We start from the raw sequence: 27,613 nt of genomic DNA on the forward strand, positions 1-27,613 counted from the left end.
CGTGAATTTATTTCTCACACCTTTTTCTCTTACTCCAAGTGCATTTTTTCGACCTCCTCACATCGGTTTGTAAACCCTAGGAGAGTTTCCTAGTCACCTAGCCCTAACACTAAAACCCTAGCCCTATGATTGTGTAAATTTTTGATGGTTACGCCAATGGGTAACCTCTCTTAGAGTCGGTCATCAAATTTTCATCCTGAATATCTCTCCTATGAGTCTAATTTATTAATAAGGAGAATAAGAATAGATTTCTCATGGGGAACCTTAACCTGTTTAAATGACTTATACCCATAACCTGGACCTAGTGCCCAACATGGTCTTGATTGTTTCAATGACTTGTGTTCTTTTTCACTTGTTGACTAGAAGTGAGATTTGAAAGCTTGACATGAGGGAAAACCTAAATCGATATATCTCTTAGTTTCTATCAAACAAGAAACAATCTCTTGCCCGTAAAATAAGTCGGGATCCCTCATCTGCCCTGGCACAATGAATGCCCTGAAATAAGTGAAAATGCACATGTAAAAGAAAATGAAACCAAATAAAGGGTAAAGGATCGAGAAAGGCTTCCTACACAGAGAGGTAATGCAACAACTCCGTTGGGGTATTGACCAAGCTTGCTGGAAGCAGAGCAACGTTTGTGATTTCTTGAAGTGACTCCACCGGGGTACTATCTAGGCCTGCTGGCAGTGGAGCAACACCAAGAACTTACTTTTAAAATTCTGAATACAATAATTCCTCTTCCTTGTTCTTTGCATCATCATCAACTACCGATATGTGTGAACTATCAATGGGGTGTTCACTGACTGGCAAAACCTAGCTGAGGCATGAGGGAAGGAATATCTGCAAAGGTCGTGGCCATGCAGGAGGTGCCCATATCATTTTTTCAATATTCCATTGCATCATTATTCACACTCGGACTACTACAGGGGTGTTGACAGAGATACTAGATTCTACCAGTGGTTCGCCAATTGTTGTAGCCCCTACAACACCACCCAAATTCTTGGGCATATTCAAAATTTTGGGTACCCCAACACTCACCCCAAAGCATGATCACACATATGCATAAGGGTTTGTGGTAATACATCATGACTGTTACCCTACTTCGTCTCGGTCCTCTTCCCCTCGAGTGCATTAAGATTACTCAAATTTCCATCTTACTCTGCGTCATTGAAGCTATAGTTGCACCATTGCTTTTGCATCACATAAATTACTTGCAATTCATAAGTCCGATAAGGTGCCTAAATGCTGTGTTGATTTTTGGTTTTAAGCACCTCTTGTTTTGCTCATATAATTTAGTTGCAATTTTTTACTATCACCTCTAGATGAAATTATTTTCATAGTTTTAATTATTTATCCCTTTCTCTTCGCAGGGATTTAAATCGAGCATAAGAGATATTATATGGGAACCACAGGTTCTAAACTCTGATAGGGGTGTCCTTGTTGAGTTTTTGCACCATGGAATACGGAATCAAGGGATTTCCAACCATTAAGGTATTTACTCCTGGAAAGCCTCCATTAGACTATCAAGGAGCAAACGATGGTAAACCAACAATTGAATTTGCAATTCAGCAGTGGAAGACTATTGTTAAAGACCGGCTAAATGGGAAGACTAGATCAAATAAGAAAAGTTCATCCAGCTCATAAATAGAGCTCACTTCAAGCAACTTTGATGACATTTTCCTCAAAAGTAAAGATCAATGGCTTGTTGAATGTTATGCTCCCTGGTGTGGACGTTGCGAAAACTTGCTCCAGAGTGGAAGAAAGCTCCAAATAGCTTGAAGGGAAAAGTGAATATGGGTCACTTGAATTGTGATGCAAAGAAGAGTTTGATGAGCAGGTTCAACGTGCAAATCTTTTCTACAATCTTGGTCTTTGGCTCAGATAAGGAGAGTCCAGTTCCTATGAAAGTGCAAGGACAGTTTCTTGGATTGAATCCTTTGCCTTTGAGCAGCTCGAGACTAATGTTTCTCCTCCGGAAGTGGTGAATATTATAGGCGAGGATGTATTGGGAACCACATGTGTTGCTTCAACAATCTGTTTTTTTAGTTTCTTACCTGACATTTTAGACACAAAAGCAGAAAGAAAGGATCGCTACCTACAACAACTCATATCTGCGGCAGGAAAATTGAAAAGATGTTCATAAAGCCACGCATGGGCAGCAATGGGAAGGCATCTTGCTCTTAGCAGTCAGTGTTGGTGTATATGAGTATCCAGCCTTCATAGCTCTAAACCGAAAAAGGAGTGTCTATGCTCCACTTTGTAGTGCATTTGAGCTTGATCATCTTGTGATTTTGTGAAGGATGCAGGGCAAGGAGGTAAAGGTAATCTTCCCCTAGAATCTATTCCTATTATTGAGGAAATTGAATCGTGGGATGTGAAAGATAGAGAGATGAATAGAAGCATTGGAAAGCATGGCCAAAAGTTAAGGTAGTAAAGAATATAGGTAACAAAACTAGTTGAGATTCATGTCATTATTCCCAAAGCAGGATATCATTTTTTGACTATGAAGGCAAGCTAAAAGCCCGAAGGCCTTTTGAAAATCAATATCAACCTTGGATCATTACAAAATGAGTTGGAAATCATGAATCAACATTATATTAAAGCAGATGTTTTGATATATATGTGTATCCAATGAGATGTCAATGCAGAACACGTTAGCGTTGCGTTAAAGCGGAACTTTTCAAAGAACGTGAATATTATGTGTATACATGAATTGATAGCCTCAAAGGCATGCACGACAACCTTCAATAAAATGATTTTGGATCATCAAAGGCACACATAGCGATACTGCGTGAAGAAGATGCTACGCCATTACAGTATTGGGGTCATGTTACAAGGAGACATTTCGCCGAGTGCGTTGCCCATATTATATCGAGGTGTCTCTAGTGAAAAGTGCCAATGATTAAACTATGCAGTGAAAAAACCATATAGAGAAGGCATCTGCTAGAATCATGCCCACACAGATCCATATGGAACAAAGAGCCATGTATGCAGATACGAATGAGTATGACAGGACATACGAAGTCATGATATAAGGTAAAACAGAGACGAATACCCAATGTTTGGGTGTTTACATATCGATGAGTGGCAGAATCACACTCTATGAGAAGACATCGAATGTGACCTACTATGAAATGCGACTATGCGAACTTATGGAATTCGTACCTCCCGAAAAGTTTCCAGGTCACAAAATTTCCCCCAAAGCAGGTAGAGATTGGTGCAACCTCTCCTATCCTGCGACTTCTACGACTATGCAACCGATTTTCAAGAATCCCCTCAAGCAAGTCGCAAGGTCACATGCATGATCAACCATCCAAGTGTGACTGCTAGCTAAATGCAAGTATGAGACTTCACGATTCCACCCACCATATTTAAGTCACACTTCCAAATGAGATGGTTTGGAATACTCCATTCCAATTCGTATTTGTTGGTTTTGTAACAGGGCTAGTTTGAGCCAAAGAATAAGATAAATCTTGGATTTATCTACAAGAAAACTCTATAATATCATGCAAACATGTTGCATAAGGTTCTTTGCCTAAGCTCACGGGTTCTGATGCCTGATTTTGGCCTTCAACTTGTTCCAGATCCCTCAATCCAAGTTTGTGGCTTATATTCATGCTTTAGCTCTCTATACTTTGAAGGAGCTTAGGGTTTTCTTATGACAGATGTTGGACTATTTCTAAGCTTAATTTTGCATGATGATGTGAGGTAGATTTGAGCGCATTTGTGTTAGGGTTTCTGAAAGTGTGATACCTTATTAATCTATTTTGAGATGTTACTATGCTCCCCTTAAAGACATCGTTAAATGAAGTTGTGAAGGAGTAGTAGCAAGGCTCGATGCATTTGAGTTCTGTTACAGAATTAAAAGTGTTGGTATACAAGAGCACTGATCAAGTTCAGAACAAAATTAGGAACCCTCGGATCTGGAGAATTAATCAAAGACAAGGACCGCGATGTAGTGGAGGAAAGCGTGTCTGGCAGATAGCGGCATGTCGTTAGTAGCAAACTCTTGGAACTTCCTCACACTCTACCATGACACAATTGGCAGTATTGGAGGAACAGATTCAAAGAATGGCTCATATTTATTTCAACTAAAGAGTTTTCAATAGCATCAGGAAAGGATTGGAATATACTAGGCTGAGAGCCAATATCGATTCAAAAGGAACAACATTGTGAGTTAAGGGCGCGAAGAGAGTTTTCTCATCAAATGAGAATTTACATAACTGGCCAACATGATAATGTCTAACCTCTATGAACATGGTGACTTCGATTAGGAAGTGATACCAGGATAGTACGTACAGTGAAGCGATAATGAGAATAAATGAGAATACGACTGAGGAAGCCCAAGAGGACCCCCGAGGCCACAACATTGATAATACTGTGGCACAACAATCGACCACACAGGGGTCTAGATTAATTATTTATTAATGTCATTCTTTCAAATTAGCTGGTTGTAATTCCATTATCATTCTTTGTCCGAAATTATGTCTAAGTAATGTTATTTGCATGCAAGTAGAAGGAAAAAAAACAAATATTGGTATATGCAAAAGGATTAGGGTTTGTCATGGAGCTCACATAACTAGGTTTTCCTTCAGTAATCCAAATGGTCCCTTCCAAGTTATAATAAATTTTCAATGAACTCAAAGCCACATCACCAGAAGATAGATGAAGGAAAGTGAAACATAGTGGCAAGAAAACAAATTGATCTCAAGACCAAGCATCCGTAGTGTGGCAAGATTTAGGGACCCAACATTCTAGGGTTTCCAATAACCCTCACATATTTTTCTCTATCTCTTTCATCATGATGTAAATATCACCCACCATTATGTCAGTCACTATGTTAGGTTTGATCTGGGCATGTAATAATCATTATGGCCTGAGGAAGATGTGGGTAATCTCAAGAGTCATGAAGGTAGCGTAAAGGTCACAAGGGAGGCCAAGGGTCACGGTAGATGAGCGGTCACCTCACCTCTATAAATGTTCCCTTAGGCCTCATTTTAATCAAACTTTAGCACTTGAGTTGAGGCTAATAGAGATAGTTGATTGATGCTTGAGAGCTAAGGCCACTCAACTCTTGGTAGCTAGGAGGGTGGTTTTGCAGTAGGGCTAGGGTTTTGACACTAAGCAATGGTATGTGTTATAGACATTTTTGTGCCTTACAGCATGAAGCATGAAATGTCAATAATCTGAGGGATCCAAAGTCCCTAAACATGTTGTTCCTACCCCTAGAGGAACAAGGTCAGCAAACCACAGCACTAAATATCAGTTCTCCACCTGAAAACACTCAAAAACAAGCTAATTCTGGATCATGTCAGTTGCTCCACTGAATTCGCCTTGTGATGAGTAAGAGGATCTAGATCTCCAAGTGGAAGCAAGAAACTCCAAGTGGACTCAAGAACTGAAGAATAACTGAAGTGGAAGAGGACACTAGTCAGCTTCATGCCAGCCTCAAGCTGACTCATCCTTTCTCCAAAACTCCTATATATAGAGCTCTCTCATGAGGTCTAAGGAGGCTGGAATCTTGTGAATGTAAGGAAGTGCTGTTGGTTTGTGCATAGAACTATTGGGTGATTTGCTTGAAGGAGGTGAAGAGGAGATTTCTTTCTGCTGGGAGGTGTTGCTGGATTGGGCCTATTGTGGTTGTAACACTCTCAGAACTTTACTTCTTCCATTAATAAAGCATTTGAGGTTCTTCTATATGCATGTGTCTTTGTGGTGTATTGATGCTTGTATATTTGATTTATTCTAATCCTTGAATCAATTATGGATGTATGCTTCTTGTAGTTTCCCTTTCTTGTGCTTTTGGAGGATCTTTGTGTAGCTGGGCCAGTGAAAGAGCAAGGAGCTGGGAGCAAGCAGCAAAGAGGGAAGATTGGATCAACCATTAGCGGAAGATAACAGTTAGTGGATCTCTTTCTCCTCTCTCTTACATCTCATAAAGAAGTAATCTTGAATAGCTTTGCATTCGGTTGTTGCTGAGGTACTATCACCCTTAGAGTGGGATAGGGTCATTCCGTATTGGATACTTTTCCCAACAACAAATTGGCGACTCCGCTGGGGATCGTATCTTGTTGGTTGTTTGTGTTTTTGCTATTCATTTCATAAACACAGGGAGTACCGAATCGAACTGCATTTGGATCTTTCAAATGCAAAGTAGAGGGCAACTACTCTAGCTCAGTTTCTGGGCAAGTTTATGATTTGAAGAGCTGATTCACAAGGACTCTAATAAGCTCTTAGTGATAGCTTTTCATCCCTTAGTGTGTCCCTGACTGATAGCTTCTGATTTGGACAAAAACTATGAATTTTTGAGCAATCTGTGACCCGGAAACCAAGAGAAACGAAAGTTTCGTTCTTCAGTGTAGGCTGTGTGAAGGTTGTCTGCATTTCAGCGCAGTTCCCGAAGGGGCTACCTGCGCTTAAGGTCAAACTGCCTGTGTTCCACCTGCGCTAGACCAGTCTTGCCTTGTGCTACTGGGGTTTCCTGCTATTTCTTGCCCTGTTTTCACTCTTGTTTTTGCTGCCTGTTACCAGTCAATGTGCCTATCTGAAACCAACTTTCCTTACCACTATTCCACCTCGGTTGTATAAAGAAACTGTGTTTGTTCTTTGTGTATTTCTTGTATCATTTATAGTTTCCCATAACGAAAGTAAACTAGTCTTGTTGTGGCCTCTTAGATCTAGACCTGTGATTAAGTGTCGTTTTGATCTTAAGAGTTAGTTTATTTGCTGTTCATAGCTAATTGAGCATTTATTTTCGTCATATGGTTTGAATTTATATATTTCTAGTGTCGAAACAAGTAAATCTTAAGGTGTCCTTCGATTTTGGACAAGCTTGTTTGCTTTCACTTGAAATTGAATTCGAAATTATACAACAGTTTTCTTTTTGTGTCACACAAACATTAAGAAAGAGAAAAGAAATACCTGCATTTTGCATTTTGCATATAAGTTTGTATGTTGATTTAGGGAAAAAGTGCATTAGCGAGTGCTCTTTGATCTGTGAGAAAATATTTTGTCTCTCTTTTCCCTCAGTGGTTAAGATTTTCATAAGTCGAAAAGATTGAAAAAGCTTACTTCTCATCTTAGACTGCATTTAGGAATTTGTATCAAAACATCTCGTGGTGAACCTTGAAAGGCAAACTTTAAAAAGATCAACTTAAAATATATTGAATGAACCTAACAACGCTTTGAAACATAAAGAAAACACATAGAGTTCTAAGCTAGAGACGTGTTCCGGCGTCGTTAAACGTAGTGACTGTCGATCTCGACGAAGGTGGGTGATTCCTCCTGAGAGTCGGTGGCACTAATACGGACTTGTGCTCCCACGTACCGTCGCGTATATATTGGGAGACCCCTATAGGCATATATCTTTTATCCTTAGGAAGCCGTGTCGGCCGCCCTACTGATCGCAATGCAGTGAACACAGCATTCACGAAGATCGACCACCCGTATCGTAAAACGTATTCTTTGGTTTTGCGTAAGGTTTGGCACACCCTCTGCCTAGATCTCTAGAGCAGTTTCTTTTGGCCTTTTTCAAACTCTATAACTGAAAAAGTCCAACCGAGAATTTGTCACTTCGGGCTCGTTAATACATCGAAGGAGACTAGAGTCATCTTTAGCTTTTTCTCGACTCTTAAAAAGTGAAAAAGCAAGTTGTGTCTAAAAGCGTCTAATAAAATTCATTCAATTCGGAAACACAAATTTCCCCTTTGAATATTTTGGTTGATCGATTAATCCGCAATCGTGGAAGAAAGTTAATTGAAACCCCATCGTTCGTGGAGGCTTACGAGTCAACCGTCTTTGTCTCCGGAATCGAAAACAGTACGGGCAAAGCGAACTCGTTTAACCGGTTCAAAATCTCCTTTGAAAGTTAGAACAAGTGTTCCAACTGCATCTGAGGTTCCGGTTACTCCTAACAATTCTGGAAACCCTGCCTCTATAGAAGAAGTTCAACAGCCACAGAAGGACAGTAACACTGATCCTAGTCTGGGGGCAAGTACTTGTATAACTGAACCAATTCCATCTGTAACCGGTTCAGAAAGTTTTGTTCCTCAAACAACTGTCGCTGTCGAAGCAACCACTTCTTCGGCACCAGAAATATTTTACGGACCTGACGGTCTTCCTCTTCCACCGGGTTTGATTGCGATAGAGGAAATTGCAGAGGATCCGCAAGCAAGTACTCCAACCCATTTTGGAGTCGGGGTCACTCTATTTCCTTCATCAGAGGTTAATCCACCACAAGTGGAAGTCCCTGTAGAATCGCTAGGCAATCTATTGGATAGACTTAAAATGTCTGAACAACCGTCATCGTCTAGGACTGTGTCAAATGACACAGCGACAACAGAAGCCCCTGCCATCACTCCAACAATGTTTGCCGGCATACCAGCTGTCCCAACTAGCTCTCAACAGCTAGAAGGAGTCCACCAAGGGACTATTTCGACAGTATGGTCTGTTCCAATTTGTTCATTCGGAGTAATACCCGCTAATTCTTATGTTGAAACTCGACAGATTGATCCTCATGGAAGTCAATCTGGGCCATCAATCCCCTTGAGTTCTAGATTGATACCGTATGGGGGGCAGTATGCCCTTTCATTACCCCCTCCGGGAGGGTACCCATACGTGAGTTCACAACCATGTTTGGATTATACTGGAATTGCATCAAGTAGTTGGGTACCTATGCTACCAAAACAACCAAGGGTTGTATATTCTATGCAACAATGTGTACCTGTGACGAACATCCCAACCACACCGGCTATTGTAACAGTGTCACAAGTTCAAGCGATACCTGTTGCATGCCAACCTCAGATTTCTCAGGTTGTAATGCAACAGCTTCTTGAACATGGGTCACAACCACAATCGCCAACTGGTGGGGCGACACAAGTACAAACGGGTACAATTACCCCACACCTTGGTCCAATGGTTAGCATGGCACAACAGAACATGGCGTCACAACCATGGCTTGTACAATACCAACAACTGCAATTCCAGCAAGTGTATCAAGGTTCTGAGCAGCAAATCTTTGCGAATAGTGGACAACCGTATATCCAAAACGGTCAAAACCAACCACTTTACAGTGGTCAAGTCCACCAACCGTATCAGTCATACCAACATCAATTACATTATGCTGGTATGCAAAGGCCCACTACTCAAGCGATTCCATCGTACCCTGGTTACGCTTCGCCTAACCTGAACCAACAGTTACCATTCGTGGCAACTCTAGAGTTACCCGATTTACACCGGTTAACCAACGATCCGATTGCTTATGCCCCTTGGTGGCCAGCGATTCCTCATAAACTTCCATGTGACATTCCTAAATTCAATGGAAATCTAGGTGAAGACCTGTCGAATCACGTGATGACTTTTCATCTGTGGTGTTCGTCGAACACCCTTAACGACGATTCGATAAGGCTTCGCCTTTTTCAGAGGACATTGACAGGTCCAGCGGCTAAATGGTATATTGAATTGCCAAGAGCCTCTTTCGACAATTTTAGTTCCCTAGCCACGACTTTCTTAACCCACTTTCAATTGCCTATAAGGTATGAAACGGGAACAGAAATATTAACCAACTTCAAACAGACAACTGCTACCCATATATCTGATCATATACATGAGTGGCGTCGTCGTCGTAGGATGGTGAAAACATATGTTCCCGATCAGCTATTAGCTGAATGGTTTATAAAGTTGCTACTTCCGGCTATTACGGAAGATGTGGCCAAGGGGGGAGTCGTAACAGAGGAGCAAGTCATTGCTCGTGCGCAGTATTTGGACTTAGTTTATACTCAGTCCGACACTCTCTATGACAAAATACCTGATGCCCCTAGACCGGAATTTTCAATTCCTCCCCCTCCTAAATCAAATAGTGACTCTCATGCCGGTGATGGCGTGATTGGCACGACAAACACGAAATCGATAAAGGCTTCATCAAAGAAAGCCCGTAAGAATTCGGATCAAAATTCAAAAGAGGAAATTCTTGCTTCGGAAGTAAATCCCGTATCAGAAGATAAAGGCAAAGAAACCAATCAACCAGGAAGCAAGAAGAAACAAAACAAAGGGAAGAAGAAGAAACAGGGTGAGTCATCCCCTGGAAAAAATTCTTCAAACCCTCCTGGGAAAGGGAGACAGAATTATCCATGTCTAATATGTGATGATAAGGATCATGGCACAAAGAATTTCCCATTCAAAGCTGAGTTAAAGAGGTTCTTTAAAAGTTCCCAAACCTCAGCTGTGTTAACTGATCCATTTCCCAATGCAGGTCAAAATCTGGTTGATAGTGGAAATGCTTCCCCGTCGCAAGTCCTTATGTTGTCGGTTTCGAAACAGCAGAATGATGCTTTGATTTCGACAAGGAACAAAGATTATGGTAATCCTCAGCTGTCGAACGAAAAAGGTAAATATCAACCAAGTAGTTCGACAACAACTTCGACAGAAGTTGTAACACCCACCATCCCTGAATTAACAATAAAACCGCCAAAGGGTGTAGTACACAAGTCGACATTTAATCCTTGCGCCAGAGCGGCGCAGCATTATAACATAGTGGAAGATTTGGCCCAATCGCCATCCGCTATGTCGACCCTTGAAGTGCTACAAAATTGTCCAACCCAAAGGCAGGCGTTGTTATCGGCAATTGGTGGGGTTGATCCTAAGGATTCCAATCTTGTATCCTTTGATCACAAGAGATATGATCCTCAGTTACCAGCTCAGCTAGCTTTCCTTATTCAAGTGAAAGCACTCAACAAAACTGTTCACAGAACAATAATTGATGAGGGAGCCTCAACATGTATTATGTCAATGAGTTGCTGGAAAACTTTAGGATCTCCAACCTTGTCGCGATCTTCGACGACATTAAAAGCTTTCGACGGAAGGACTTATACCCCATACGGTATCCTTAATAACTTGAAAGTTGAACTAGGGGGAAAAACAGTAGAAATTGATGTAGAAGTCATTGATGGAAATCTTTACTATAACATCCTACTGGGTAGACCATGGATTTATGCCATGGCAGCTGTTGTGTCAACTTAGTTTAGGAAGATCGCATTCCTGTTTGAAGGAGGGATTACGATCGTCGACCAACAGAATTTCCTCCCTAATGGTTCACAAGTTACAGGAAGCATTCCCATGATCCATGAGAGCAACCATTCAATTCAAGATATCGGAGTAGGATTATTGAAAGACCCCACATTGATGGGAACTTTCGCGCTACCACCTCCTATTTATACAGGAAATGTACCGTTTGTAGCAACCTGCAACATGATATCTTCCACGAAGGTCAACATGGATCATTCAACGGTTTTGCCCCCAAGCCCTTTAGAAATATTGTAGCAATCAATGTTTCAAGCATGGGAGGCGAGCCCAAATCAACGCTCGTCAAGCGTTTGGGTAGATAGGTCTAGAGAATATGGAACCCCATTAGATCCTTGGTCGAAAGTACATGGGACTGACGAAGGAATCTTACAATCAATGATGATTGATGGGGCACCATGGAATGATCACCACCATCGTTCCCTTCTTCAGGAATATGAAGAAGATACTCAAAGTGACCTTTATCACCCTTCAGTTTTTGAATTCCTAACAAATACTGTAAACACAGTGGATTCCGAGCGAAACCTATCCAATATTGAAGAGACTATAGCCATAAATATCTTGACTAAAACATATGTTGTAGAGAATATTTATGTCAGCAAAGGTTGTTCCCCTTCAGAACTTGAAATATATAACGCTCTTTTTCGTGAATTTAGAGATGTCTTTGCTTGGTCATATGATGAAATGCCAGGCATTGACTCGAGTATCGTTGAACATGAAATTAAAATGTATCCTGATGTCAAACCAGTAAGGCAACGGCTTCGGCAAGTGCACCCGAAGAAAGCCGCGGCCATTAAGGCGGAAGTTGAAAAACTCCTCCATGCTGGATTCATCTACCCGGTTCCTCTAACCGATTGGGTATCGAATATTGTCCCTGTTATGAAGAAACAAGGGACGATTAGAGTGTGTGTCGATTATAGGGATGTAAACCAAGCTTGTCCGAAGGACAACTACCCTACACCCTCCATCGACCAGATAATTGATGAATGCGCCGTATGTGAAATCTTTTCATTTATGGACGGATTTTCCAGGTATAATCAAATAAATATCCGCCCACAGGACCAGTCAAAGACTGCATTTATTTGTCCGTGGGGCACATTCGCTTATTGAAAGTTACCCTTTGGTTTAAAGAACGCAGGGGCGACGTTTCAGAGGGTGATGAATTATGCCTTCCATGACATCAAGAACATTGTTCAACCTTATCTCGACGATCTTCCAGCTCATTCGCGAAAGCGGACTGATCATCCGCAGCATTTAAGAGCGATATTTCTACGTTGCCGACACTACAAGATAAGACTCAATCCGCACAAATGTGTGTTTTGCGTCGGTTCTGGTTGTTTACTTGGCTTTGTAGTCTCTAAAGATGGGATTCGTCTCGACCCCTGTAAGGTTCAAGCAATCATTAATTTGCCTCCACCTTCAAATTTGCTTCAGATTCAGAAACTCCAAGGGAAAGAAAACTTTCTAAGGAGGTTCATTCCAAATTACGCAGAACTTGCTAAGGGTTATAATCGTCTTTTGAAAAAGGATGTACCTTTTGTCTGGGACCAGGTGGCGCAAGCTTCCTTTGATGCTCTGAAAGATTGTCTAGTAAAAGCATCATTAATATACGCCCCAGACTATCAAAGAGATTTTAACTTGTATCTGGCTGCAGCGGATACGACCATTGCGATGGTTTTAGTTCAAGAAGTCGATGGAATTGAACATCCTATCTATTATTTAAGTAAAAACTTAAACGATACAGAAAGTAAATATTCTTATGTTGAAAAACTAGCGCTTGCAGCTGTTCAAGCGATTCAAAGGTTTCGACATTATGTCCTCTTTCGGAAAACTACCATCTTGTCAGATTGCAACCCCATGACTTATATACTGTCGCGACAGTTGCTGGGGGGAAAATATTCAAAATGGATAGCGATCCTTCAAGAGTTTGATCTGGAATTTGTGAAATCCAAATCAAAGAAAGCTCTAGTTTTCGCAGAATTATTGTGCGATCTCCCATCATCGTCCAACGATGAAACATCAGAAGAGTCAATCATGGACGAAAGTTTGTTTCTGATATCTTTAAGCGTTGAGTGGTATGGAGATATCATAGTTTATCTCCAAACCCAAAAGTTCAGGCCTAACACCTCTCGCTCCGAACAAAAACGTATACGATACCAAGCAAAAGACTACATGATCGTCAGTGATACACTTTACCGTCGTGGTGTTGATACAGTTCTGAGGAGGTGCCTTACCCATGAGGAGGCCGAAAAAGCCCTGAATGATTGTCATTTAGGCGCATGTGGAGGGCATCAGTCTGGATATGCAACAACACAAAGAATCTTACGAGCAGGATACTTCTGGCCAACCATGTTCAAAGATTGCATAACCGTAGTCAGAAGTTGCCATGCTTGTCAAATCTTTGATAGAAAAACCAGACGACCACCCGCACCTTTACAGCCGATAGTTGCTGTTGGGCCCTTTGCCAAGTGGGGCATCGATTTCATGCAATGTAACCCCACCTCGACCGGGGGGCATGGGTATATTATAGTCGCTGTTGACTATTTTACCAAATGGGCCGAGGCGATGCCTACATTAGATAACACTGGTGAAACAGCTGCCCTTTTCTTTTTCAATCATGTAGTCGCCAAGTTCGGCGTACCACAGGCTATAGTTACAGATCATGGGTCGCATTTTCGCAATCACATGATGGTCGAATTAGCTGCCAAGCTAGGGCTATCTCACGACAGCTCTACCCCATATTATCCGCAAGCCAACGGACAAGTTGAGGCAATCAACAAGGTCCTGAAGCGTATGTTGCAAAGGATGATTGGGGTTCATAAAAGAAGGTGGCACCTAATCCTGTACTCAGCCTTGTGGGCTTACCGAACGTCGGTAAAGAACGCAACCGGGTTCACACCTTTTCAACTGGTGTATGGCCTGGAAGCAGTCTTGCCAATCCAGTGTGAAATTTCGTCGCTTAAACTCGCAATCGATCTTCTCCCCGGAACTTCAGAAGAAGAGGCTCGTTTCTTGGAACTAATCCAATTGGATGAAACCCGTCGTGATGCCGCTTTGGCTAACGAAGCTCATAAGAAACGAGTCAAGGCTCAGTTTGACAAAAATGTCAAACCCCGTGTCTTCTTAGAAGGTGATTTGGTCTTACTTTATGACCAAGAATCCGATAAATTGGGAGCAGGAAAATTCAAGTCCTTATGGATGGGCCCCTATATTGTTAAAAGGGTGTTAGCAAAAGGAGCCTACGAGTTAATGGATTACGATGGAATTCCACTGGCACAGCCCCGCAACGGGTTGTACCTCAAGCGTTACTATGCTTAAATAGTAACCTGCATGATTTTGTTGTATTTTGTTTTCGCTAAAGTGTTTGTTCTGGTCGAGTGATCCACCTTTCCATTCATTGCAGATGTCGAACCTTCTGGAGACATGTGTTGGATATGCCGACGGAGCGAGTCGTAGTTCGCGGAACCTATCCTCCGCAGCCTGGGCCATTTTTGATCCAAGCGGCGAGTTAGTAAGTTTCAGAGGTGTATGTATTGGGCAATCGACGAATAACATCGCTGAGTATAGCGCGTTGATAGAACTACTCTCTGATGCCATCACACGTGGCATACGCCGACTAATTGTCAGGCTAGACTCACAGCTCGTAATACTACAACTCAATGGTATATATTCTGTTCACAATCCAGCTATTTATCGCATGTTCCTAAGGGTTAAGATCTTGGAAAGACGATTTGATTCAATTCAATATCAACATATTTCAAGAAACTTAAACACATTAACTGACTCATTAGCAAACTATGTGTTAGATAGACATTTGCAACATTTATAAAAAGGACACATCATTAAAGATTGTACATATGGATCACATAAGTCAACCAGAATAAAACTCGAAAGTCAAAATACATATAAGCTGTTTATATAAGTTCATACATAATGTTCTGTAACCAAGAAAAAATTGGTCATATGACCTAAAAACTCAAAAAGATGCTAGGGGGCACCCTAGCCTAGTGGTGCTCATGACAGTACGTCACGGCCTATGCAATCATGCGCAAGAGACGAGTCCATCGTCTAGGCACGCCGATAGTATGCCGCTGCAGCTGTAAAGGTAACTCGTCAATCTGTACATCCGGAAGACCACGAGTAAGGCTCTCAACCTGCTCCTGCACAGCTGTAAGGGTCTCAGTGTCGTCAAGATCGCGAATAACAACTCTCCTAGCAGGCTCCACTGCCGGGGCAGCAACTGGCGATCTCGGACGAACTGCTGGACGAACAGGACCAATATCTGCATGCACCCAAGAGTACAATTAAAAGTCTTGATAGAATAAAGCACAGCAACATTATGAATAAGAACAGTAAACAGTAACATGGTCAAGGAATTTACCAATGGCGCCCCACTGCTCGCCATCCGGCAGCACCAAATTCGGATCACCTCGGAAATCCATACCCACATATGGATACTCGGAAAACGCCATCTCCTGACGCTCGAACCACCTAAAGAAGGCCTCGGTAAAAGTAATCTGAGGTTGACCAGCATGCCTAGACATGTGGTTGACCCACCTCTGCATGCGTGGCTCGGTCGGAGAAGGCAAGTCAAGTATGATGTACTGAGGCTGCATCAGTGGGATTTTCTCCAAGGCAAAGGCAGTCAGAATAGAACCAAATCCAAAGTTCTTCAACTTCCCGTCCTTTACCTTGGTCAATTGGCTTTTCATCTGAACAAGTACTGCATCACACCAGTTGAATACTTTCGGTTGGAGACACTCCAAAGCGTGCTGCATATAAGACCTGTTGGCAACATGTAGAGCTGCACTGCCGGCCATCCTACCAATAGTAAACAGAATGGACCTGAGAGCCTGATTAGTAATCTCACGGGTAACAATATTGCCATCTCTGCTCGGCTGAGAACCTTACCTGCAATACTGGCGGACATAATCTCTGGTGGAATCAGTCCCCCGGGCCGTACCTGACAAGGAAATGGGGGCACCTCGTCTTGACAATCCAGTCAAGAAGTACATGTCCTCTATGGTCAAGGGGATGGCCTTTCCCCTAATCTGGAACACTTGGTTAACAGGATCCCAAGCATCAAGCATATACTGCAGCAAAGAAATATGTGCTCTCATACTAGAGATACGGAAGAACTTCAGCAGGCCACAGTTCCACAATGCGTTCATCGTGACAGGGTCATGGAGGGCAATCATGTCCTCCTCTTCATGTTCTCATTCTCGCCATGTAAGGGACATTTTGTTCAAGGTTCCCTGCAAAGCAAACAAGAGAAGGAGTAAGTTCCTGATTTTGATGAAAAACTGGCGAAAAAATCATCAAAAAATACCTTAAAACTCAGTTTTTTTTTAGCCCGGCGGAGGCAGAGAGCCTCCCACCTGCGCTGAGGGTCAGGCTGCCTTAAGGCAGCTTGACCTTCAGCACAGGTTTCGAAAGGGGAACCTGCGCTGGAACTAGGGCGATTTTGCGAAACCCCTGGGGCTTAGAAATACTGGGAAACAGGCCTAAAACAGAGAAATGAAACCATGAAAAGAAAGAGCTAGGGTTTAGCTCCTACCTGGTCCAGACGGCGCCGAAAATCATCCGCAGAATCTCCCGGAAGCAGCTGGTGAAAATCAAGGGGGAAGAGGCACCTCCAGAGCTCCAACAAACCAAATGCAAATGAAATGGTAAATGAGAGGTAAAAACACCTTTTAATGGCTTTTTACGTAGTTCAAAGTGAAATATTAGGGTTATAATCTCATTTTCATGCAAATATTATTCATTTCTAACAAAGTTTGTTGCAGCAATTGAAAATGCAGTACTATATTTGAAAAGAGAAAAGCTAGTAATGGTAAAAAATCAAAATTTGACCATATAACCGAGCAGTTTTAGCACATAGTTCATGCTCGTTAAAAAATAAACATAAGATCGAGCAGTTTTACCGTGGAATTTATGCTCGTTAAAAAATAGAAAAGCGTGAGCAAGAGTTTCCCCCAGAGTTTAAGCTCATTAAAAAATGAACCTATTCCGGTAAATAACCATTGTGATCGTAAATTTATTAGCCATAAAAAGCCTTGGTCGTGTTTGCACTTGCCACCTCCACTCCATTTGGCCGATCGTTCACCCCCATATGATTGTTTACCCATTTTGAGGAACAGCTGCGAAGAGTGATTTCACCTAGCCATCCTTGTGACACTGTCGTGATTGGAAAATTCCAACCTGTACCTGGAATCTGCTGCTATCCCTGTTTATCACTCGTTCCTCAAAAGACGAGTCTTCTTTGAGCTCTTTTCTCCTGACTCGTAAAATATGAAAAGTTCGCCGAGTTTTTGCCTTCCAGCTCGTTAAAGTGACCGGAAGAGCTATCCCTCCTCTAGATTTTAATCTTTTTGGACCTGAGGGATTATTGCACAAAAAGGTCGAGCGCTTGTTTTATTCGGCTCGTTAAAGTTATCGAAAACTCATCCCTTCTGTATTGTTTTATACTTTTTCGGACTTAAGGGATTAGATGAAGAAAAAGGAATTTTGGAGTTAACTTTCTGTACCTTTTCAGACTCTCTAAAAATGAAAAGGACCGAGTTTTCTTTGTCGTTAGACTCGTCAAAATGATTAAATAGCGACAAACTTGTCTTTAGACGAGAACGAGTTTCCCTATCGCTAGGCTCGTTAAAACATAGCGATGGGCTTGCCCGAAGGGCAGGTTATAGAACAAGCATATGTTATCCTCCTCAAGCTTGACAAAAATAAAGAGGTACTGGTCAGAAATGACTGGGGAAAAATTGGGAGAACCTCAAAGCATTAATGGTAGCAAGTCGCTCTTGAACATGACACTTTGTCCTCCGTATCACATCGGGTTGGGTTGTTTCATTCACCGGTCTCATCACCATGGTCCTCGCCAAACCATCCACATTTGGGGTAATGCTACCGATCCATCACATCAGTGTCGTTATATGTTCAAGAGATGTTGTTCAGAAAGAGTCAACCATGTCCCATCCACTGCCATACATTATCCTTCATCCACCCATGATCGCCACCCTGAATCATATTTCACAGATTGTTTTCACCTCCACTAAAATCATTAGCTCCATTCCGTGTCACTGATGTGGGATTCATTAAGGCCCTCCTTTGACGGATCGCTTCTTGTCGACTTCAGCTCATTATCCAAGAAGTTGATCTAGGAACACGCCCCCCAGTACTTTGAAGCTTGCATGCCTCAATGGCAAGTTTCTCACTTCCGGCGACAGGTATACATTAATGACCTTCGACCAGAAGATTTTGCGTGGTGTTCGACGCCAAGTCCTTTATTCACACCACGTGAATTGTACTGTAGTACCTTGAGGGTCATTGTCATTATTGGTGATTCCTCTCGCGCTTGTTAACAATTTACATTATTGACCGGTAATCAAGCGATGTCTTTCCATGTTCGACTGCAGCGCAATTCTCACATGGATCGACTTGTACTTAGAGTGAAGATCGAACGAGTTTTGAAGACCCCAGATCTAGTTTCATCCATCTGGGCTGCGATATATATTCAGGAAGTATAAAGACATTTGATATGTACATCATTGCAGCAGATGATCATCCTACTCAAAGGATGATAATTTCAGCAGAGAATTATCAGTCTACCATCAGACGATCGTCTGTTCTATGTACCAAAATGAATTTATAAAGCCGAGCATGGGAATGCCCGCCTCAGCTAGATCATGAAAGCAGAATGAAAAATAATGTATTGTATTGTATTTTATTACAGGGCACCTCTCAGCGATTGAATGAACTTCGGATCCTCCTGATAAAGCATTTCACCCGATAAACGACCTCATACTTTAGGGGGCAACTGTTATAGACATTTTTGTGCCTTACAGCATGAAGCATGAAATGTCAATAATCTGAGGGATCCAAAGTCCCTAAACATGTTGTTCCTACCCCTAGAGGAACAAGGTCAGCAAACCACAGCACTAAATATCAGTTCTCCACCTGAAAACACTCAAAAACAAGCTAATTCTGGATCATGTCAGCTACTCCACTGAGCATCTGCGCTAAATGTCAACTGCTCCACTCTGTACCTGCGCTGAATGTCAAATCTAATGAAGGCTACCTGCGCTGGGCGAGAGTGGCCAAGTGGCATAGTCATTCTGCAAGGTGTCAAATGCCCAGGAAGCTTCCAAAATGACACTTGGATCAAGGAATTCACCTTGTGATGAGTAAGAGGATCTAGATCTCCAAGTGGAAGCAAGAAACTCCAATTGGGCTCAAGAACTGAAGAATAACTGAAGTGGGAGAGGACACTAGTCAGCTTCATGCCAACCTCAAGCTGACTCATCCTTTCTCCAAAACTCCTATATATAGAGCTCTCTCATGAGGTCTGAGGAGGCTGGAATCTTGTGAATGTAAGGAAGTGCTGTTGGTTTGTGCATAGAACTATTGGGTGATTTTCTTGAAGGAGGTGAAGAGGAGATTTCTTTCTGCTGGGAGGTGTTGCTGGATTGGGCCTATTATGGTTGTAACACTCTCAGAACTTTACTTCTTCCATTAATAAAGCATTTGAGGTTCTTCTATATGCATGTGTCTTTGTGGCGTATTGATGCTTGTATATTTGATTTATTCTAATCCTTGAATCAATTATGGATGTATGCTTCTTGTAGTTTCCCTTTCTTGTGCTTTTGGAGGATCTTTGTGTAGCTGGGCCAGTGAAAGAGCAAGGAGCTGGGAGCAAGCAGCAAAGAGGGAAGATTGGATCAACCATTAGCGGAAGATAACGGTTAGTGGATCTCTTTCTCCTCTCTCTTACATCTCATAAAGAAGTAATATTGAATAGCTTTGCATTCGGTTGTTGCTGAGGTACTATCACCCTTAGAGTGGGATAGGGTCATTCCGTATTGGATACTTTTCCCAACAACAGTATGAACAACCCATGTTCCACTACTGGGTATTAACCAGTTGCATGATATGTATTTGAAGTTGCAGCAATATAAATAAGTTGTTTTATTTTTCCCTTTTCACTGATTCCCATGTTGACTCATGGTGGTTGTATTAGCTGTCTGGTACCTCAAAATATCTATATGAGTGCTTTCATATACGTGATATGTTATGTACTGATACATAGTGGTTGTGTGTATCTTTCGCTTTAGAATCTGTGTTTACTTGTTCCTTGCCATGTCGGTGATCTATTGTGAACTACTTCATAATTTACCTTCGGCATGTTCTTGTTTATTATGTCCGATGGGGTTTTAGCTAACTAATCGTCCTCATTGTTCATCTCTTCTTATCGTTGTGGTGACTTGTTTAAACCTCTTTCTGCAATTTATCAATCTTGGTCTGATTTTGTTTTGCTACCCAAGCACTTCATTCTCACCCCACTCTAGCACCTTCTCATTTGATAACCAAGAGCAGAAAATGTTCATGGTGGCAACTGGGCCCACATACTGGATGGGGCTCCTACTCCAAATGGCATGAACTCTAGTTGGGACTTTACATCGAGGAGACCCCTTAGACATTGGCGGCACATTCTGGGCCCGTCAACAAATTGGTTCTAGAAGGAGGGCTGATGACAAGCTGAGCCCTTCGAGCCTGTAGTTTAGTCTCATATCTGTTAATGGATCCAACCAAAATCTTGCTCCTGGGGTGTTTATCTGGTTTGTCTATTTTCCAATTTTCCATCCCCCAGGAGTAGCTCCATCACTTGTCTGAGTTAAAGTTTGATGGTGAGGATGGAACAACCTTAAACGAGCACATTTCTGATTTCCTCGAGTTTTGTGAATATTTTGAGATCGATGATGAAGAGTTTGCTTGTGCATTTCTCTCCCTCACCCTTGAAGGTCGTGCCAAGCAATGGTGCCACATGTTGCCAGTGACATCCATTCATTCATTCAAGCAACTCATCGGTAAGCTCCAACAAGCATTTGACAGGTACAACTTTCAAGATGTGTTAAAGAGGATAAATGAGATTAGGATGAAACTTGAGGAATCTTTAGAGTGTTTTTCTTTCAGATTTGTGCATCTTTGTTTGAATTTTGTGAAAGTAATATTGACTGGGTGCATTTGAATGTAAATTTTCAGCGATTGGTTCTCATTTCTTTACAACATTTTCAATTAGAAACAAGTCTTGTTTCACATGAGTATCATCATAATTTGTAGATTACAAATTGTCCAGATTCTTCCCGTAATTTTGTTTGGCCTATCTCTTTGAATATGGAACAACCTCAAACCTTCGTGGAAGAGATCACTGTTTGTGGGATTTCTCATCCTCCTCTTAACTTGTTACATAATAATATTGTGACCGTAAATGGTTCAAATGATGAACAGTGCTTTCTGGGAAACAGATCTGATGGTCTCGTCTCTAAATCCCTCATACATTCTTTTGGTTTTGAATATGAAAATCATATAACATATGTTCCAATCAAGAACATTCAACATACGTTGCACTATATCTTGGGAACGGATTCAACTGTGCATGATGGCATTGGTCTTGTCTCAAGTAATGTTGATTGTCTTATCAATCCACAGAGCATATCATGCCTTTAAATTCGTCTTTCTCTTTGGTGAATGTAAATGGGAAGGATGTGAGTCTGGGTCCAATTGTTTCTCCTTCATCTGACCTTGTACATCCATCCTACCTTGATTTAGTCTATGGGTCTACTGCACTAGTTGTTCCTTTAGATCAATCATATTTTTATCTCGCTTGCACTGATTGCAATCATGTGCATGGGGGTGAGGTTTCACAGTCAAAGGATGCAGAGTCTGAATCCCTTATGCCTGATATTTTCCACTTGTAGTCTTTAATAAGTGAGGAAGAGAGCACTGCATCTCACCCAACTCAAGCTAGGTCTCTCATTGATCCATTTTTCAACAATCCTAATTTTTACGGAAATATATTCACTCACGCCTCTGGTGATTTTCCTACTTATCCGGTTATTGATCCTATGGAACCCCTAGAATTTGATGACCCACCTTTTGAATGTTGAGGGACTCATAAGGAAGTTGAGGCACTTCAGCTTTCGCTGATGGTTATGTCAAGTTCTCACATTCTTGATGAGACCCTTGAACCTAGTTGAATTAGGGTTTTTGAAATTAGGGTTTCTACACATCACGCTCCTCACAATAGTTTCTCGCCAGATGCGAGCTCATCTTGGAAGCCCTTTGATTGGAGAAATTTCTATTTGAGAAAATATTTCCATCACCTTTCAACTAGGCACATTGGCCTCTATATCCTAATTTGTTTGCTGAGGGGAGTTCTCTGGCCATTTTCTCGAATCTTTTTTATTGCCTCCCAGCCAATACAATCTGTCAGCATACACAATCAAATGATACCATACACTCTCCTAGACGAGAGGGTGCCAATCACCTGATCTCCCATTCGCTTGATACTCTTGCGGTTGATTCAGTTCATTCTCTGGAATCTAAAGAATCTCATTTGTCGAGATACCATTCTATCAATGTTCAATCAATGGATCTAATCCAAAATATTTTCACTGATAGTTGTCCAGTCACAACCCACGATAACCATATGCACTCACATATTAATATTGTGAAGCTACCCATATTGGATGGCATGTTGTTTGAAGGTTTAGAGGTTGGCCAGAATAATGAAGCACTTTAGCATCCATTGATGGTTATGTCAAGTCCTCACATCCTTGCCAAAGTCCATGAACAATTTCAAACAAGGGTTTATAAAATTAGGGTTTCTATGTTTGAATCCTCAGGGATCGTAGTTACACCCGACAAGGACCCCTATTTTCAAGGTTATCAAGTTGATCATCCTCTACATCATGATAGGGTCGTTGATTGGATCAATCTGGCAGATTCCTTTACTAGCTGGCAACATCTTGCCTTACTTGCATTGGATTTAGGGTTAGGCATAAACGGATGTATGTTATGGCTAGATGACTATAAATTTCACACTTGTGGTTTGGTTTATTAGGATTGGGTGGCAGTTCACCTCAAAATGTCTTCTTTGACACATTTTCCTGTAGGTGGATGAGATGTTCTTGTTGTTGTGCATGCTTTACAGGTAAACATGTTATGTTTTGCACAACTCTTTCCACAAATTCTAATTGTTATCATATTTGTTTTTGTAGGTTGGGAACTGTTGCGGTGGATGCATTGGAAGTTTGATTTCACATAGCCTAGCCTATGCTTTAGTTAATTTAGGATTTAGGGTTTAACTTTGCTTATCAGTTGGCTAATTAGAATTTTCTTATGATTTAAATTTGCCATGTTTTATTTTCTTTACTGTAGGTAGTTAGTTCCCTGCTTGTTTCTTCTGCACTCATGTCCTTGCATATTTTTGTCATTGAATTGCATTCATGAAATCTCTGCATACACATTGCATTGGTCCTTTAATGGAAATTGGTTGATCTCTTCTACATGTAACATTACATTGTGTCATTCACTGTGTCTACTGCATTGCACCATAGACTTACCTTCTCGCTCGGCACACACTCACCCTTGACCTAACCTGGAATTTTTGCCTATGTTGCATGTCCTTGCATGGGCCTTCATGAGCTTGCAGATTGAAAAACATGTGGTGCTGAGAATTTCTTTCTCACACCTTTTTCTCTTACTCAAAGCGGATTGTTTCGACCTCCTAACAATAGTTTGTAAACTCTAGGAGAGTTTCCTGGTCACCTAGCCCTAGAACTAAAACCCTAGCCCTGTGATTGTGTAAAGTTGTTATGGTTATGCCAATGGGTAACCTCTCGTAGATCCAGTCATCAAATTTGCATCCTGAATATCTCTCCTACAAATCTAATTTATTAATAGGGAGAATAAGAACAGATTGCTCATGGGGAACCTTAATTTGTTTAAATGAACTATACCCATAACCTAAACCTAGTGCCAACGTGGTCTTGATTGTTTCAATGAATTGTGTTATTTTTCACTTGCTGACTGGAAATGAGATGTGAAAGCTTGGCATGATGGAAAACCTAAATCGAGATATCTCTTAGTTTTTGTCATACAAGAAACAATCTCTCTTGCTCGCAAAATAAGTTGGGATCCCTCATCCACCCTAGTGCAATGAACACCCCAAAATAAGTGCAAATGAAAATGTAAAAGGAGATGAAACCAAATACAGGGTAAAGGATCGAGAAAGGCTTCCTACATAGGGAGGTAATGCAACGACTCCACCAGGGTACTGACCAGGCTCGCTGGCAACGGAACAATGTTTGTGATTTCTTGAAGTGAATCCACCGGGGTACTGTCCAGGCATGCTGGAAATGGAGCAACACCAGAAAATTACTTTTAAAATTCTGAATACAATAAGCCCTCTACCCTATTCTTTGCATCATCATCAACTACCGGCATGTGTGAACTATCAATGGGGTGTTTATTGACTGGCAAGACCTAGCTGAGGCATGAGGGAAGGCATATCTGCAAAGGTTGTGGCCATGCAAGAGGTGCCCATAACGTTTGTTCAATATTCCCTTGCATCATTATTCACACTCAGACTACTATAGGGGTGTTGATAGAGGTACTAGATTCTACCAGTGGTTTGCCAATTGTTGTAGCTGCTACAACACCACCCAAATTTTTGGGCCTATTCAAAATTTTGGGTACCCCACCACTCACCCTGAAGCATGATCACACATATGCATAAGGGTTTGTGGTAATACATCACGATAGTAACCCTGCTTCATCTCAGTACTCTTCCCCTCTAGTGCATTAAGATTCCTAAAATTGACATCTTACTCTACACCCTTGAATCTATAGCTGCACCATTGCTTTTGCATCACATAAATTACTTGCAATTCGTAAGTCTGGTAAGGTGCCTAAATGTTGTGTTTATTTTCAGTTTCAAGCACCTCTTGTTTTACTCGTATAATTTAGTTGCAATTTTTTACTATCACCTCGAGATGAAATTATTTTCATAGTTTTAATTATTTATCCCTTTCTCTTCACAGGGATTTAAATCAAGCATAAGTGATATTATATGGGCACCACAGGTTCTAAACTCTGGCAGGGGTGTCTTTGTTGAATTTTTGCACCATCAAATACCTAATCAAGGGCTTTCCAACCATTAAGGTATTTACTCCTGGAAAGCCTCCATTAGACTATCAAGGAGAAAATAATGCAAAACCAATAGCCGAATTTGCAATTCAATATTTGAATAATGTTGTTAAAGACCGGCTAAATGGGAAGACCGGATCAAATAAGAAAAGTTCATCCAACTCATAAATAGAGCTCACTTCAAGCGTCTTTGATGACATTTTCCCCAAAAGTAAAGATCAATGGCTTGTTGAATGTTATGCTCCCTGGTGTATATGTTATGAAAACTTGCTCTAGAGTAGAAGAACGCTGCAAAGAACTTGAAGGGAAAAGTGAATATGGGTCACTTCAATTGTGATGCGGAGAAGAGTTTGATGAGCAGGTTTAACCTGCAAAGCTTTTCTACAATCTTGGTCTTTGGTTCCGATAAGGAGAGTCCAGTTTCTATGAAGGTGCAAGGACAATTTCTGTGATTGAATCCTTTGCCTTTGAGTAGCTTGAGACTAATGTTTCTCCTTCGGAAGTGGTGAAGCTTACAGGCCAGGATGTATTGGGAACCACATGTGTTGCTTCAACAATCTGTTTTGTTAGTTTCCTGCCTGACATTTTAGACACAAAAGCAGAAAGAAAGGATCTCTACCTACAAAAACTCATATCTGCGGCAAGAAAATTCAAAAGAAGTTCATACAACCACGCATGGGCAGCAACAGGAAGGCATCCTACTCTTAGCAGTCGGTGTTGGTGGCTATGAGTATCCAGCCTTCATAGCTCTGAACCGCAAAAGGAGTGTCTATGCTCCACTTCGCAGCGCATTTGAGCTTGATCATCTTGTGATTTTGTGAAGGATGTAGGGCAGGGAGGTAAAGGTAATCTTCCCCTAGAATCTGTTCCTGTTATTGAGGAAACTGAACCATGGGATGGGAAAGACGGAGAGATGAATAGAAGCATTGGAAAGTATGGCCCAAAGGTAAGATAGTAAAGAATAATGGTAACAAAACTAGTTGAGCTTCATGTCATTATTCCCAAAGCACGGTATCATTTTATGACTATGAAGGCAAGCTAAAAGCCTGAAGGCCTTTCGACAGTCAATATCAACCTTGGATCATTGTAAAATGAGTTGGAAATCACAAATCAACGTTATATTAAAGCAGAGGTTTTGATATATATGTGTATCCAACGAGATGTCAACGCAAAACACGTTAGCATTGCGTTAGAGTGGCACTTTTCAAAGAACGTGAATATTATGTGTATACATGAATTGGTAGCCTCAAAGGCATCCACGACAATCCTGAATAAAACGATTTTGGATCATCGAAGGCACAACTAGCAATACCACATGGAGAAGATGCTACGCCATTACAGTATTGGGGTCATGTTACAAGGAGACATTTCGCCGAGTGCGTTGCCCATATTATATCGAGGTTTCTATACTTAAAAGTGCTAGTGATTAAACTATGCAGTGAAAAAAACATATAAAGAAGGCATGTGCTAGTATCATGCCCACGCCGATCCATAAGGAACAAAGAGCCATGGACATAGATACAAATGAGTACGAAAGAACATAAGAAGTCATGGTATAAGGTAAAATAGAGATGAATATCCGATGTTTGGGTGTTTACATATTGATCAGTTCTCAGAATTGCACTCTAGGAGAAGACAGTGAATGCGACCTACTATGAAATGCGACTATGCGACCTCGCGGAAGTCACACCTCCCCAAAAGTCATGACATCGCACTCCACAAGAGGCCAAAGGATGTGACCCCCCTCGAATTCAACTCTGCAACCTCTCCCAAGTTGCCAAGTTGCAAAATTGCCCCCAAAGCAGGCAAGGATTGGTCAGACCTCTCCTATCCTGCGACTTCTGCGACTATGCAACCGATTTTCAAGAATCCCCTCAAGTAAGTCACGAGGTCGTAGGTGTGACCAGCCATCCAAGTGCGACTGCTAGCTAAATGAGACTATGTGACTTCATGATTCCACCCACTATATTTAATTCACACTTCCAGATGAGATGGGTTGGAATACTCCATTCCAATTCGTATTTGTTGGTTTTGTAACAGGGTTAGCTTGAGCCAAAGACTAAGACAAATCTTGGAGTTATTTATGAGAAAACTCTAGAAGATCATGCAAACAAGTTTCATAAGGTTCTTTGCCTACGATCACGGGTTCTGAGGGCTGATTTTGGCCTTCAACTTGTTCTAGATCCCTCAATCCAGATTTGTGGCTTATATTCATGCTTTAGCTCTCTATACTTTGAAGGACCTTAGGGTTTTCTTATGACAAATGTTGGACTATTTCTAAGCTTAATTTTTCATGGTGATGTGAGGCATATTTGAGCACATTTGTGTTAGGGTTTCTAAAAGTGTGATACTTTATTAATATATTTTGAGATGTTTCTATTCCCCCCCTTAAAGACATCGTTAAATTAAGTTGTGAAGCAACAGTAGCAAGGCTCGATGCATTTGAGTTCTATTACAGAATTAAAAGTGTTGGGCTACAAGAGCATTGATCAAGTTCAGAACCAAATCAGGAACCCTCGGATCTAGAGAATTAATCAAAGATAAGGACTGC

The 27,613-nt window shown here is 41.4% G+C and overlaps 2 pseudogenes; both read left to right on the forward strand.

The window, feature by feature from the left end:
* The first annotated feature begins 1,455 nt into the window (after window positions 1-1,455).
* On the forward strand, window positions 1,456-2,431 carry LOC149219603 (protein disulfide isomerase-like 2-3 pseudogene; annotated as a pseudogene).
* An 18,815-nt stretch (window positions 2,432-21,246) lies between these two features.
* LOC149219604 (protein disulfide isomerase-like 2-3 pseudogene) lies at window positions 21,247-26,017 on the forward strand (annotated as a pseudogene).
* The last annotated feature ends 1,596 nt before the right edge of the window (window positions 26,018-27,613 follow it).

The sequence above is a fragment of the Pinus tabuliformis genome, chromosome Q, assembly GCF_031772625.1.
Source record: "Pinus tabuliformis cultivar Carrire ecotype Pingquan chromosome Q, CPIR1, whole genome shotgun sequence".
Taxonomy (NCBI): domain Eukaryota; kingdom Viridiplantae; phylum Streptophyta; class Pinopsida; order Pinales; family Pinaceae; genus Pinus; species Pinus tabuliformis.